The sequence below is a fragment of the Protopterus annectens genome, chromosome 12.part0 (assembly GCF_019279795.1).
Source record: "Protopterus annectens isolate FY-2018-M chromosome 12.part0, PAN1.0, whole genome shotgun sequence".
Classification (NCBI taxonomy): domain Eukaryota; kingdom Metazoa; phylum Chordata; order Ceratodontiformes; family Protopteridae; genus Protopterus; species Protopterus annectens.
Genome location: NC_056746.1, coordinates 655,386,476 through 655,401,242, shown reverse-complemented (window position 1 = coordinate 655,401,242; position 14,767 = coordinate 655,386,476).

Below are 14,767 nucleotides of genomic sequence, written 5' to 3'. Positions count from 1 at the left end.
AATCCTTACTTCTCCTTAATATCTTCCTTCCGTCCCTACACCTCCCTCTAAATCAATTCTTTCTTCCTTTCTTTCCAAACCAAAGGCAAAAACTGCACTCTGCAGCTGCCATGTGGTGTTGACAAAATATTTGTTTTTTTGCTGCTGCCTGAAATTAGCTCACTTCTTGCACTGTGTGTCTGCATCTCTTTAAGCAGTTTATGTGTACTTTTTCCAGCAAAGTCCTTGAACCTGGAGGTGGCTCAAATTGCTAGAGGTCATGGGGTCGAAGAAGAAGATGGCTACCTTGAGGTACAGCTCCATTACCAGTGCTTTCAAATCCAAAGGAATCCTGCATCAAGCTTGCAACCTTTATAATTTAAAACAATCATTTTATCTCCTAATGCACAAAAACTATGTGGCATTTTCTGGTATTAGACTCCAGCTAATTATGATACATATCTCTCGGTGTCTGCTGGCTGAATCCCGTTCAACCCACATGGCTGCAGACCTGGAAGCAGACCTGCAAAAAGAAAATATTACTCGGTGCTACCAAGGCAGATTTTCAATCTGTTTCCTCTACCTTACTTATCTGGTAAGTCAGCTGTTTTTCTTAGTAATGCTCCTAAAAATACCAGAAAACTTTATTCACAATGACAGAGGAATCAGAGCAAATGGAAGCTCAAACAGTAAAAAAACAAGTTCTTGTTGATCAACTCACCAGAAAAAGAGATCACCAGCAAATAAAGAGAGGAAAACAGATCTCAACTAGGTCTAAAGCTGAAAAGTAATTTGCTATAGATGAGTTAAAAGCAGCTTTTCATCGCATTCAGACAGCTATTTATAACATGTCATATTAATTGAATATCATTTCAGATACCCTGTCCAACATCTTCAAAAGGGTGGAGCCTTTTGAAAACAGAATAGATATCTGTGAAGAGGAAAATGAAGCACTGCAAGCCACTAACAACTCAAATGCCTATATAATCACCAAAATAAATAAAAAAATTACAGATCTAGAAGTTAGATCTAGAAAAAAATAACATCATAATAAGAGGAGTTACAGAAAAAGTTGAACATCAAGATTGAACTAAAATAAGCCAAGAAATTTTCAAAAATGTACTCAACATCTAACAACCCAATTTCAACATTACAATTGAAAGAGCTCACTGAGCTTTTCATATGTCACAGACAATTAGCCTAGACAGACCTATGCTAAGTTACTTAAGATTTCAAGGGGAATAATACTAACAACCAAAGCCAAACTGGACTTTACCTGGAAAGAGTACAAAATTAAGTTTACAGTAGTCCTTCATTTACAAATTCAAAATGTCAAGAAAAAAAGCTCTCACCCAACTACAAATATTTAATTAATAGAGGCATCAAATCCCAAATGGCTTACCCTGTGAAATTATGCTTTTCCTATGCAGGAACTAAATATACCATTTTTGAACCACAGGAAGCCAAAACCATGTTTGACAACATTTTAACATATTGTTGCCAACCTGACACACTTACTAATATTCTGATAAACACTGCACTGGTTTGGCCTTGTTGAAAGATTTGAGGGTGATGTTCTGAACTCTGTTTATGCCTACAGTCATGGGAAGTGAAACAGGAAGTCTCCTTATATCACTGTATTTTAGTAGCAACACCTAAACAATCCCAATTTAAAGCACAAGGAACATTTTACTCACCATCTTAATGGAGCAAGTTGGATAGATGGACCTATATATTGTGGCAAGTCTACAAAGTGTAACATTCTGTCTAACTAAACAATTCACAATGAGCAGGGATTTTATACATCAGTCTTTCTTCTGATATTTATGTTTATAACCTTAGATATATGAAAAGTCATTTAGCAATATATGGCTAATTGGATTAAATGTCTAAGCTGAATTAATAAAACAAATTATCAAGACAGTGACAGTGATGTTATTAGATTACTTATTGACATTCCACTATATTATCTTATTCTGGAGCTGTCAAATACAGTAATTCAGATGTCTCAAACCTTAGCATTCTTGATTTAGAGTGTAGTAGCAGTTGTTTTTAACTCAGGTTAACTAAATTTTAGTTGGAAGGAAGCTTCTAGCTTATCAGTGGGAGTGGTAAGCACTAAGTAGCCTATCTACGACAAGAGGAGCGGTTTGTGGCCCAGAAATTGTAGTTTATTGGCCGTTTGGGTAGTTTTTCCATCCCTTTCAACGTTCTGGTTCAAAGCCCGCATTTGCGCTTGTTTCCCGTCTGTCCTGTAACTAGTCTAGTCCTGATACAGATTTGCTGTATCCAGGACTCTTTGTAAGCTTCTGAGCCCCCCCAAGCTTTTCTGTGTTGGAGGGAAGCCTTCTAGTTTATAAGTGGGAATGGTAAGCACTAGGTAGCCTATCTATCACAAGAGGAGTAGTTTCTGACCAAGAAATTGTAGTTTATTGGCCGTCTGGGCAGTTTTTCCATCCCTTCCAACTTTCTGGTTTAAAAGCCCGCATTTGCATGGATTTGCACTTGTTTAAGCTCTGTTCAGTGGCACCGAGCTGAGGTAAACTATTACTGGTGCCAGAAAGTCCGCTCTTCAGTTTTTTCCTTAGATCTTGTTAGTTCTTCCTCTTTGCATTTCAAATAGCCTAATCACTTTGCACTTCAACAGGTTTTTGTAGCAATTATTATAGCAAACCTAAGTGCCATCACCACTAGTCATTCTTCCCGGAAATAGCTCCAGTACTTAATAGATATGACCTCCCCTCCTGGCATGATGAAAGAGCAGCTCCCTGTGCTTTCTCCTATTAACCTGATGTACTTGGGCATTCTAAGGCAGTGTAGCAACTGCCTCATGTACACAGACAACCCTCTCCTCGTACCTCCCAACACTCAGACTTGTGAGAGATGCGCTTATATCACCAAACTGGAAGCGATGCACTCTCCAGGCAAGACCGGACAAGCTGGTCAAGAGGAGGTCAACACCTGCACCACACCACATGGAACACATAGCCCTCCAGAACACCCACTGTCACAGCTCTCACATAAAAATACAAACCACACACCCACCTTCATGGAGGCTCTCAATAGAAATTTACCCAAACAGCAGAGACCTCCAAGACAGAAACACACTCGACCACCACAACACATCACAAACCACAGGACACATAGCTCACTTCCACAGTGTGCCCCTCAACCTAAGCCCCTAATGCTAATTACCTTGCCAAATACACTAATCATAGGTGACTCAATAGTGAGGCACACAGATGTCCCACTCACTAGGTTGAATAAGGAGAAGGTAACAATCCGCTGTATATCAAGTGCCAGAATCCAACACATAACACATGCACTCAGGTCACTCCACAACAAGTACAAGTATGACTCTGTCATTGTCCACATGGGTGTGAATGACCGGATATGCACCTCCCTGGACTACATGAAAAGAGACATGGTGGAGCTCTCGGATTATATGGCCCAGGCAGTTATGACACTAGCCCTGAGCAGTATCCTACCATCACCCAGAATGATACCGCAGTACAAACAAAAAAATGATTGACTTCAACAATTGGCTAAGTTTCTGGTGTCATTCTAAGGGATCCAGTATCTGTCTGCTTGGGAGGACATGATTGACAGACCTCAATGTTTTGCCAGAGATGGCCTACATCTATCACCCCTGGGTTTCTGGGTACTGTCTAAGGCTCTTGCCACCCCTAGAGTGCCTTTTTTAGGTGGTGTTCCAAAGACCAAATTACCACCATAACAGCTATAAATGCACTGGTTGGAATCAAGACGCTCTCCACAGGATACTAGGATATTTTCCTTTTATTTACTGATAAACTTGAAGTGCGTTCAGTATCATGCACTTTTCAGCAAGTAAATACTCAACTTCTTCAGAATGCAAAACAGTGAAGCCTTGCAGAAGGCTACCTTTATACATCAATCAATTAGCACTAATTAAAACTTTTAAAAGGCCTGTTACTCTAATTATAAACTGGCATTTTAAACTGCAACCTATAAAAACAGTATGTAGAGACTAAAATAACCACCAGGGCAAGTCAATACAAAACATACTAGATTCTATACAGTTAAGCCCTAGCAGTGTAATATTTAAAAGTTAAAATCAATCACAATATAAGTAACAACACTAATGTGAGTGTGTAAACTGTGTATGATACTTTTTCAATATTTAGTGTGCACAATTAATACAATCATCGCCTATATCGGAAACCGTCCCTCATTCTACAAACCTCTACTATTTAAAGGTTAAGCAACTTCAAAAAATTCAAGAAATTACAGTGTTTTTTTAAGACAATTTTAAAAAATTAAAACACACAATAATAATGATAGGAAGTACCATGCAACTGAAAATGGAAATAAGCATGAAAATAAACATGGAAATAAACAAATCCTGCTAAAAGTAAGTCTACTTCCTACTTACTTTGCACAAAGTTATGCATCCAATACTGAATGTACAAATTGTAGTGTATACTGGTATTTAATCTTGTAAGTGCCTAGGTGTATATAAAACGTCCACCTATAAGTCTACTTCCTACTTACTTTGCACATAGTTATGCATCCAATACTGAATGTACAAATTGTAGTGTATACTGGTATTTAATCTTGTAAGTACCTAGGTGTATATAAAACGTCCACCTATAAGTCTACTTCCTACTTACTTTGCACATAGTTATGCATCCAATACTGAATGTACAAATTGTAGTGTATACTAGTATTTAATCTTGTAAGTGCCTAGGTGTATATAAAACGTCCACCTATAAGTCTACTTCCTACTTACTTTGCACATAGTTATGCATCCAATACTGAATGTACAAATTGTAGTGTATACTAGTATTTAATCTTGTAAGTGCCTAGGTGTATGTAAAACGTCCACCTATAAGTCTACTTCCTACTTACTTTGCACATAGTTATGCATCCAATACTGAATGTACAAATTGTAGTGTATACTGGTATTTAATCTTGTAAGTACCTAGGTGTATATAAAACGTCCACCTATAAGTCTACTTCCTACTTACTTTGCACATAGTTATGCATCCAATACTGAATGTACAAATTGTAGTGTGTACTGATGTTTAATCTTGTAGGTGCCTAGGTGTATGTAAAACATCCACCTATAAATCTACTTCCATAGTTATGCATCCAATACTGAATGTACAAATTGTAGTGTATACTGGTATTTAATCTTGTAAGTGCCTAGGTGTATATAAAACGTCCACCTATAAGTCTACTTCCTACTTACTTTGCACATAGTTATGCATCCAATACTGAATGTACAAATTGTAGTGTATACTGGTATTTAATCTTGTAAGTGCCTAGGTGTATATAAAACGTCCACCTATAAGTCTACTTCCTACTTACTTTGCACATAGTTGTGCATCCAATACTGAATGTACAAATTGTAGTGTATACTGGTATTTAATCTTGTAAGTGCCTAGGTGTATGTAAAACGTCCACCTATTATGTAGGCTTAACAAAGGGTGGGGGGTAAGTTGTACTACCTCTCTAAGTTCTTTAACCTCAGTATGCACTGAATTGAGCACATTTCATTAATGCCAGGTCTCTGATTGGAGTTAACCCTCAGTTGCCAAAGGAGCTCTTTCCTTTCGAGTTTAAGTGAGTCATGTCCACCCCTTCCATCACTGACCTGTTGGTCGATGGCCCTAAATTTAAACTCGTGTCCTGGGTGTTCATTGACATGCCTAGCCAGGGCGTTGGACAATTTATTACTCCTAATGCTGTATAGGTGTTCGTAGATCCTCTCATTTAATCTTCTGTCCGTCTTCCCTATATAGAAGGCCGGACAGTAGCAACACTTGGCTAAGTACACTACCTGTTTACTGTTGCAATTGAGTTTGTAATTTGTTTTGAACCTCCACTCACCTATTTCAAAGTTACAGCCCTCGTCAATAAACTTACAGTACTTACACATGTTACATTTAGTCATACCTTTCCTAGTTGAAAATCCCTGTTTACTGCTCTCGAGGAGTTCTTTCAAATTACTACCCCTTTTGTATACTATCTTTGGTTTAGTTGGAAGTTTATTTCTCAATTCATCATCGTTAGACAGGAAATCCCAGTTTTTTAAAATAATATTGAAAATTGCGTTGGAATCTAGGTTAAATGTGCAAGTGAAACTGGCCATATAGTTCACCTCATTCCGTTCACTGCCTTCATTAACCACTGTAACACTCTGGTTCAAGCCCCTCTCATTTAACAGTGGTACGTATACCTTCAAAGTTCTTTTTGTTTTAACTTCATCAAAAATCTCAGAGAGGAAGTCGTAAGGGTAACCCCTCCTCAAAAAGAGCTGAAATAAAGTTTCACATTCACTAACAAATTCTTCATCATACGTTATCATTCTAGCTGCCCTTACTAACTGACCCTTTACGACAGATTTCTTTTGATATTTAGGGTGGCAGCTAGAGAAATGGAGGAAGGAATTTGAGTATGTCGCCTTCCGATGCATCTTAGAGACCCAGATTTTCTTGTTGTAATCTTTCCTAAGGTCAACATCTAAATAGTCTATTCTATCCTTATTGTAGTGAAATGTGAAAGAAAGGAAGTCCGTAGAATTGTTGAGGTACCTAATAAACTCCTCAATCTCAGTGTTTGTTCCATCAAACATCACAAACATGTCATCTAGGAATCGAGTGTAGAAGAGTAATTTTGAGTTGTGATCTCCTTCATTTAATAAACAGGATCTCTCCCAAGATGCCATGACTAAGTTAGCTATGCTCCCCCCACATGGGGAACCCATGGCTATCCCAATTTTTTGATGGTATAATTCCTTCTCAAATTTAATAAAATTGTATGAAAGGACCACATCAATTAACTCTCCTACCAATTGGCTTTCTTCGCTAGTTGCTCCCAGTGACCTTAACATGGCTGGTACCCAGTCTACTGCTATATTGTGGGGAATAGAAGAGTAAAGATCTTTCACGTCGATAGTAACAAAAAAGCAATTAGGATGGAACCCCAAAGTATTAATAGCACTTAAAAAAGGCCAGGAGTCTTTTGTGATTTGCTTTTCCATTACCACATATTTCTGTAAAATACTATCCAAAACCTTGGCACAGGTATATGTGATACTGTTTCTCCCATCCACCAAGGGTCTCATTGGTGGGTCATTAATGTTCTTGTGAATTTTGGGGATTCCAAACAATAAAGGTGTTCTAGGTGTAATTTGTTGCATGTAACTGTATGTTTCTCTGTCAATACGAGCTTCAATGTATAACTCTTCTATGAAGCTTTTAATTCTGTTGTGTGCTGTGTTCATCTCACTAATGGATGATTTAGAATAAGCTTCACCATCAAGAATTTGATACATTCTTGAATTGTAGTCTTCACAAGTCATGATAGTAATACCACCCCCCTTGTCCGGCTTCATTAAGCGGACAGGGGCCTCCCTTAGGAACTGTAGTTCAGTTCTTTCTTCCATTGATGTGTTGTGGTTAATCTGACCATGTTTTGGATTTTGTCTCTTTAAGTTCCTCAAATCCAGTTCCATTGCTCTCTCAAAAATTACCAGCGTAGGGTGTAGTGGAGGGTTGAAAACGCTAGATACATAAAATTGGGATTTCCTGTTTAAGTCATTGCCCATAAGGTGTAATAGGTTAAGTTTCCTCGTGAACAATTTCAAGTCTATTAAGGTACTAGCCAGGTCAAAATGGCAGGAGGGTACAAAAGTATGTCCTCTAGATAAAAGATCAACCGTCTCACTACTGATGTTGTAGTGGGTGTAGTTGAACACCTTGAAATCACCACTCTCATTCAGTAAAATCCTGCAGCCCTGGTTTAGAGGTTCCGGGGGGTCCTCATTTTGTATCAAAGTTACCACCTCTTCCTCCTGGCCCCCCTCCTTTTGTTGTTGTTCTGCCCCCGAGTGTAGGAGGCTCCTGGTCGAAAATTTTCACCCTGGTTATTACCGTTCATGTTGGCCCCAATGTTTTTATTAGTACCTGTGTTGTTGTTTTTATTTTTGTTATTGTTTTTGTTTTGATTTTGGTTCGCTATCCTTTCACTTCTCCTGGTTTCAGCTCTAGTATCTTGGCCATTAAGCTCCATATCTTCGTCCCATTGGTCCTCGTTTTGATACCTTCGTTCTCCCTCCATAACTCCAGGGGCATCTACATTCGCCCCTTGGTCACCCGTAATTAAGGCCTTACTGTTGGTATACACAGGTGGTTTTGGGTATGCTTTACCAAGTCTATAGTCATTAAGATCTCTAGTGATTTTTTTATTTTTTGTTAGATTTAATCTACTCAAGTGTTCATCGATGCTCAAAAAGCACCTCTCGTATTCGAACTGGTATCTCCCATAATTAATATCATTTTTAATGCCATTGTCCAGTTCATCAATTTCACTGAGTAGAACATCTATTAATAGTTGGTATTGTTCACAAAGCAAACCCAACAGTTCTAGCCCGTGTCTATCAAAAAGTGACAACAACGCCTTGTGGAAGGAAGAACCTTCCACAAGTCCTGCAGGGAATTGCCATTGTCGCAATCCCTTTGGCACTATTTTTAATTTAATACATTCACGGAAGTAAGCAACCTCCAGTTGCAACTTCCGTACTTTAAAAAGTTTGTTGTCAAAAATAGTCAGTCTAGTTGATAAGTCGTGGCTTACCTCCTCACGGTCTGCCAAATGAGATGTCTCTCCTCCGTTATTAAAAACGAATTCTCTGTGTACCCATACATCCAGAGCTGGAGTCGCCCCGATGTTTCTTTGGGCTTGAATGGCTCTGGACCCTTGGTGTCCAATTCCTGTTGTTTCAACGTTACCACAGTCGCGTTGCTGTTCGACCAGGCACTGCTCGTTTCTGTTGTTACTTCCTGTTGTAGTATTACTACCTCCCGGTTGACAGGAACTGCTCCTAACTCCACTGTTCTGTACTCTCTGCGTACTCGTAATACTTTCACAGGTCCTATTCTCTCTCTCTTGTAATTCTTCGTGGAAACGGGTTGTAGCGCTGACCTGCTGCGACAACCGGTCCACTTTCTGGGTTAATAGCTCAATGAGCATAGTGAGGTTCCCCTCATTCTCTTGCGAGTTGCCGGTGTTCACTGGGGAGCTTCCTGGTTCCATTCGACACAAAAGACAAACCTCCGATGAACGAAAAAGAAACCAAAAACTCACTGGTTGGAATCAAGATGCTCTCCACAGGATACTAGGATATTTTCCTTTTATTTACTGATAAACTTGAAGTGCATTCAGTATCATGCACTTTTCAGCAAGTAAATACTCAACTTCTTCAGAACCTTATGGGCAATGATCTAAACAGGAAATCCCAATTTTATGTATCTAGCGTTTTCAACCCTCCACTACATCCCACGCTGGTAATTTTTGAGAGAGCAATGGAACTGGATTTGAGGAATTTAAAGAGACAAAATCCAAAACATGGTCACATTAACCACAACATATCAATGGAAGAAAGAACTGAACTACAGTTCCTAAGGGAGGCCCCTGTCCGCTTAATGAAGCCGGACAAGGGGGGTGGCATTACCATCATGACTAGTGAAGATTATAATTCAAGAATGTATCAAATTCTTAATGGTGAAGCTTATTCGAAATCATCCATTAGTGAGATGAACACAGCACACAATAGAATTAAAAGCTTCATAGAAGAGTTATACATTGAAGCACGTATTGATAGAGAAACATACAGTTACATGCAACAAATTACACCTAGAACACCTTTACTGTTTGGAATCCCCAAAATTCACAAGAACATTAATGACCCACCAATGAGACCCTTGGTGGATGGGAGAAACAGTATCACATATACCTGTGCCAAGGTTTTGGATAGTATTTTACAGAAATATGTGGTAATGGAAAAGCAAATCACAAAAGACTCCTGGTCTTTTTTAAGTGCTGTTAATACTTTGGGGTTCCATCCTAATTGCTTTTTTGTTACTATCGACGTGAAAGATCTTTACTCTTCTATTCCCCACAATATAGCAGTGGACTGGGTACCAGCCATGTTAAGGTCACTGGGAGCAACTAGCGAAGAAAGCCAATTGGTAGGAGAGTTAATTGATGTGGTCCTTTCATACAATTTTATTAAATTTGAGAAGGAATTATACCATCAAAAAATTGGGATAGCCATGGGTTCCCCATGTGGGGGGAGCATAGCCAACTTAGTCATGGCATCTTGGGAGAGATCCTGTTTATTAAATGAAGGAGATCACAACTCAAAATTACTCTTCTACACTCGATTCCTAGATGACATGTTTGTGATGTTTGATGGAACAAACACTGAGATTGAGGAGTTTATTAGGTACCTCAACAATTCTACGGACTTCCTTTCTTTCACATTTCACTACAATAAGGATAGAATAGACTATTTAGATGTTGACCTTAGGAAAGATTACAACAAGAGAATCTGGGTCTCTAAGATGCATCGGAAGGCGACATACTCAAATTCCTTCCTTCATTTCTCTAGCTGCCACCCTAAATATCAAAAGAAATCTGTCGTAAAGGGTCAGTTAGTAAGGGCAGCTAGAATGATAACGTATGATGAAGAATTTGTTAGTGAATGTGAAACTTTGTTTCAGTTCTTTTTGAGGAGGGGTTACCCTCACGATTTCCTCTCTGGGATTTTTGATGAAGTTAAAACAAAAAGAACTTTGAAGGTATACGTACCACTGTTAAATGAGAGGGGCTTGAACCAGAGTGTTACAGTGGTTAATGAAGGCAGTGAACGGAATGAGGTGAACTATATGGCCAGTTTCACTTGCACATTTAACCTAGATTCCAACGCAATTTTCAATATTATTTTAAAAAACTGGGATTTCCTGTCTAACGATGATGAATTGAGAAATAAACTTCCAACTAAACCAAAGATAGTATACAAAAGGGGTAGTAATTTGAAAGAACTCCTCGAGAGCAGTAAACAGGGATTTTCAACTAGGAAAGGTATGACTAAATGTAACATGTGTAAGTACTGTAAGTTTATTGACGAGGGCTGTAACTTTGAAATAGGTGAGTGGAGGTTCAAAACAAATTACAAACTCAATTGCAACAGTAAACAGGTAGTGTACTTAGCCAAGTTTTGCTACTGTCCGGCCTTCTATATAGGGAAGACGGACAGAAGATTAAATGAGAGGATCTACGAACACCTATACAGCATTAGGAGTAATAAATTGTCCAACGCCCTGGCTAGGCATGTCAATGAACACCCAGGACACGAGTTTAAATTTAGGGCCATCGACCAACAGGTCAGTGATGGAAGGGGTGGACATGACTCACTTAAACTCGAAAGGAAAGAGCTCCTTTGGCAACTGAGGGTTAACTTCAATCAGAGACCTGGCATTAATGAAATGTGCTCAATTCAGTGCATACTGCGGTTAAAGAACTTAGAGAGGTAGTACAACTTACCCCCCACCCTTTGTTAAGCCTACATAATAGGTGGACGTTTTACATACACCTAGGCACTTACAAGATTAAATACCAGTATACACTACAATTTGTACATTCAGTATTGGATGCATAACTATGTGCAAAGTAAGTAGGAAGTAGACTTATAGGTGGACGTTTTATATACACCTAGGCACTTACAAGATTAAATACCAGTATACACTACAATTTGTACATTCAGTATTGGATGCATAACTATGTGCAAAGTAAGTAGGAAGTAGACTTATAGGTGGACGTTTTATATACACCTAGGCACTTACAAGATTAAATACCAGTATACACTACAATTTGTACATTCAGTATTGGATGCATAACTATGTGCAAAGTAAGTAGGAAGTAGACTTATAGGTGGACGTTTTATATACACCTAGGCACTTACAAGATTAAATACCAGTATACACTACAATTTGTACATTCAGTATTGGATGCATAAATTTGTGCAAAGTAAGTAGGAAGTAGACTTGCTTTTAGCAGGATTTGTTTATTTCCATGTTTATTTTCATGCTTATTTCCATTTTCAGTTGCATGGTACTTCCTATCATTATTATTGTGTGTTTTAATTTTTTAAAATTGTCTTAAAAAAACACTGTAATTTCTTGAATTTTTTGAAGTTGCTTAACCTTTAAATAGTAGAGGTTTGTAGAATGAGGGACGGTTTCCGATATAGGTGATGATTGTATTAATTGTGCACACTAAATATTGAAAAAGTATCATACACAGTTTACACACTCACATTAGTGTTGTTACTTATATTGTGATTGATTTTAACTTTTAAATATTACACTGCTAGGGCTTAACTGTATAGAATCTAGTATGTTTTGTATTGACTTGCCCTGGTGGTTATTTTAGTCTCTACATACTGTTTTTATAGGTTGCAGTTTAAAATGCCAGTTTATAATTAGAGTAACAGGCCTTTTAAAAGTTTTAATTAGTGCTAATTGATTGATGTATAAAGGTAGCCTTCTGCAAGGCTTCACTGTTTTGCATTCTGAAGAAGTTGAGTATTTACTTGCTGAAAAGTGCATGATACTGAACGCACTTCAAGTTTATCAGTAAATAAAAGGAAAATATCCTAGTATCCTGTGGAGAGCGTCTTGATTCCAACCAGTGAGTTTTTGGTTTCTTTTTCGTTCATCGGAGCTATAAATGCAATCTGAGGGTCATGCTGCTCAACACTAGAAGTCTAAATCTCAAGATGCACTCGCTTAAAGCACTTCTCAAAATGGAGAACATCGACATTTGTGCTGTAACGGAGACCTGGTTTAAAGTGGCAGAAAGCACCCCTGTGTTACCAGGCTATAACTCATTCCACACCTTTCGGCCCCAAAACATGGACCGAAGCTCCAAAGGCAGTGGTGTCTCCATATTCATAAAGGATATTCACACCTCCAGACTAGTAGCCCAGCATAACGCATCTGAGATACTTCAGGTACAACTAACATTGGGTAAGATGGCGATCCAGGTCATAACCTGCTATAGGTTCCCAACCATGTCCCTAGACTCTCACTCCATGTCCCTAAGCACCCTGGAATCTATCAAGGTCCAACCCAACACTCTCATACTAGGAGACTTCAACTACACCTCCATCAACTGGAAAAACTACTCAAACACCAATACACTGGCCCAACGCTTCCTGGAATTCATCAATTTTAATGCCCTGGACCAGCTCATCTGACCCCCACTAGAGGAAGCAACATCCTTGACCTGGTTATTACTAACATGTGTGACCATTGCTCTAAACCAATAGTCAATCCGTCCCTGGTCAGATCCGACCATAAACTAATCACCATGGAAATCCACATCTCACCCAAACCCCCAGCAAAGGTAACCACCTTGAAAAACTTCACAAAAGCTGACTTTGGACTCTTAAAAACAGAGGTGGCTAACCTCACAGCACCCATCTCAATGGAAAATAGCTGCATAACTGCAGAATCATACAACAATGCACTGTACTAATATGTACATAAATGCATGGAACAAGCCATACCTAACAGAACCAAGACACTCTCCTCCAAATAAAGGAAGCCAATCTGGTGGTCCCCTGCCATTAATAAACTCTACAACAGAAGAAAGAAACTGTTGCAAAAAAAGGTGAAGTCCCAGTACTGGAAAAACTCCCTTATTAGCCTCAACAAAAAGTTGAGATCCCTCATCAAATCCTCTAAAGCCAGCTATGAAGGCAGAATTATGGCAGACACTAAAAACAATCACAAAGCCCTCTATAGTTATATCAAGAACCTCCATGGCAATACCCAGATTTGCTGTGAGTTACTGCACAATGGTATCTCCCATACTGAGCCAACAGATATTGCCAACATACTGGCTGACAGATTCAGTGACAACTTTACCCCACTCACCCCCCCCCCCCCATAAAGGACCAATCACAATACTGGAAGAATTCCAGGCACCCAGCATTACTGCAGCACAGGTTAAAGCTGCATTATCCAAGGCCAAGAACACAGCTTCCATTTGACCCGATAATATCCCTGGCTGTGTTCTACATGAACTGCAAAGTGAACTGGCATCACATCTGTGCGCCCTGTTCAGTCACAGCTTCACCTCAGGCTTTGCCCCTACTGAATGGCGTGCTGCTACAGTCATCCCTCTCCATAAAGGGAGAGCGACTACAGACCCTGGGAATTATTGCCCCATTAGCCTTATGAGTCTGATATGTAAAGCTATGAAGCGCATCATCATGGACCTGATTAACAAAGATATAGGAAATCTCCAAACTCTGGGCCACACACAATTTGGCTTTGTGAAAGGGAGATCATGCCTGGTCAACCTGGTTGACTTCTTTGAGTCAGTCACCAGGGCTGTGGATGAAGGTAAGGCAGTGCATACAACCTACCTTGATGTGGCCAAGGCCTTTGATACCATTCCTCACTCAGGAATTATTGATAAACTCACCAAACTAGGCATCAACTCTTATATCACTAAGTGGGTTGCAAATTGGCTCACAGATAGAACACACAGTGTGAAAGCAGCGAACTCCAAGTCAGACTGCTGACCAGTCATGAGTGGAGTCCCACAGGGATCGGTCCAGGGTCTTTTCCTGTTCAACATCTACTTCTCAGAAGTCCAGGCCAACACAAAGGGACTCTGGCTGACCAAGTTTGCAGATGACTGCAAGCTGGGAGCCATTATTAACTCCCCAATTGATGCAGAGATCCTACAGAAATGCTTCATTGAGACCAATGACTGGTGTCAAAATCATGGCCTGAAGCTTAATGCCAAAAAAATGTGTTGTCATCCCCTTTGGTAAAAACTCAGTTCCCACTAATTACCACATTGATGGGAACACTGAACATTGAAGACACTATAAGAGATCTGGGGACGCAGGTTGACAGCAACCTCTCCTTTGACCACCACTGTG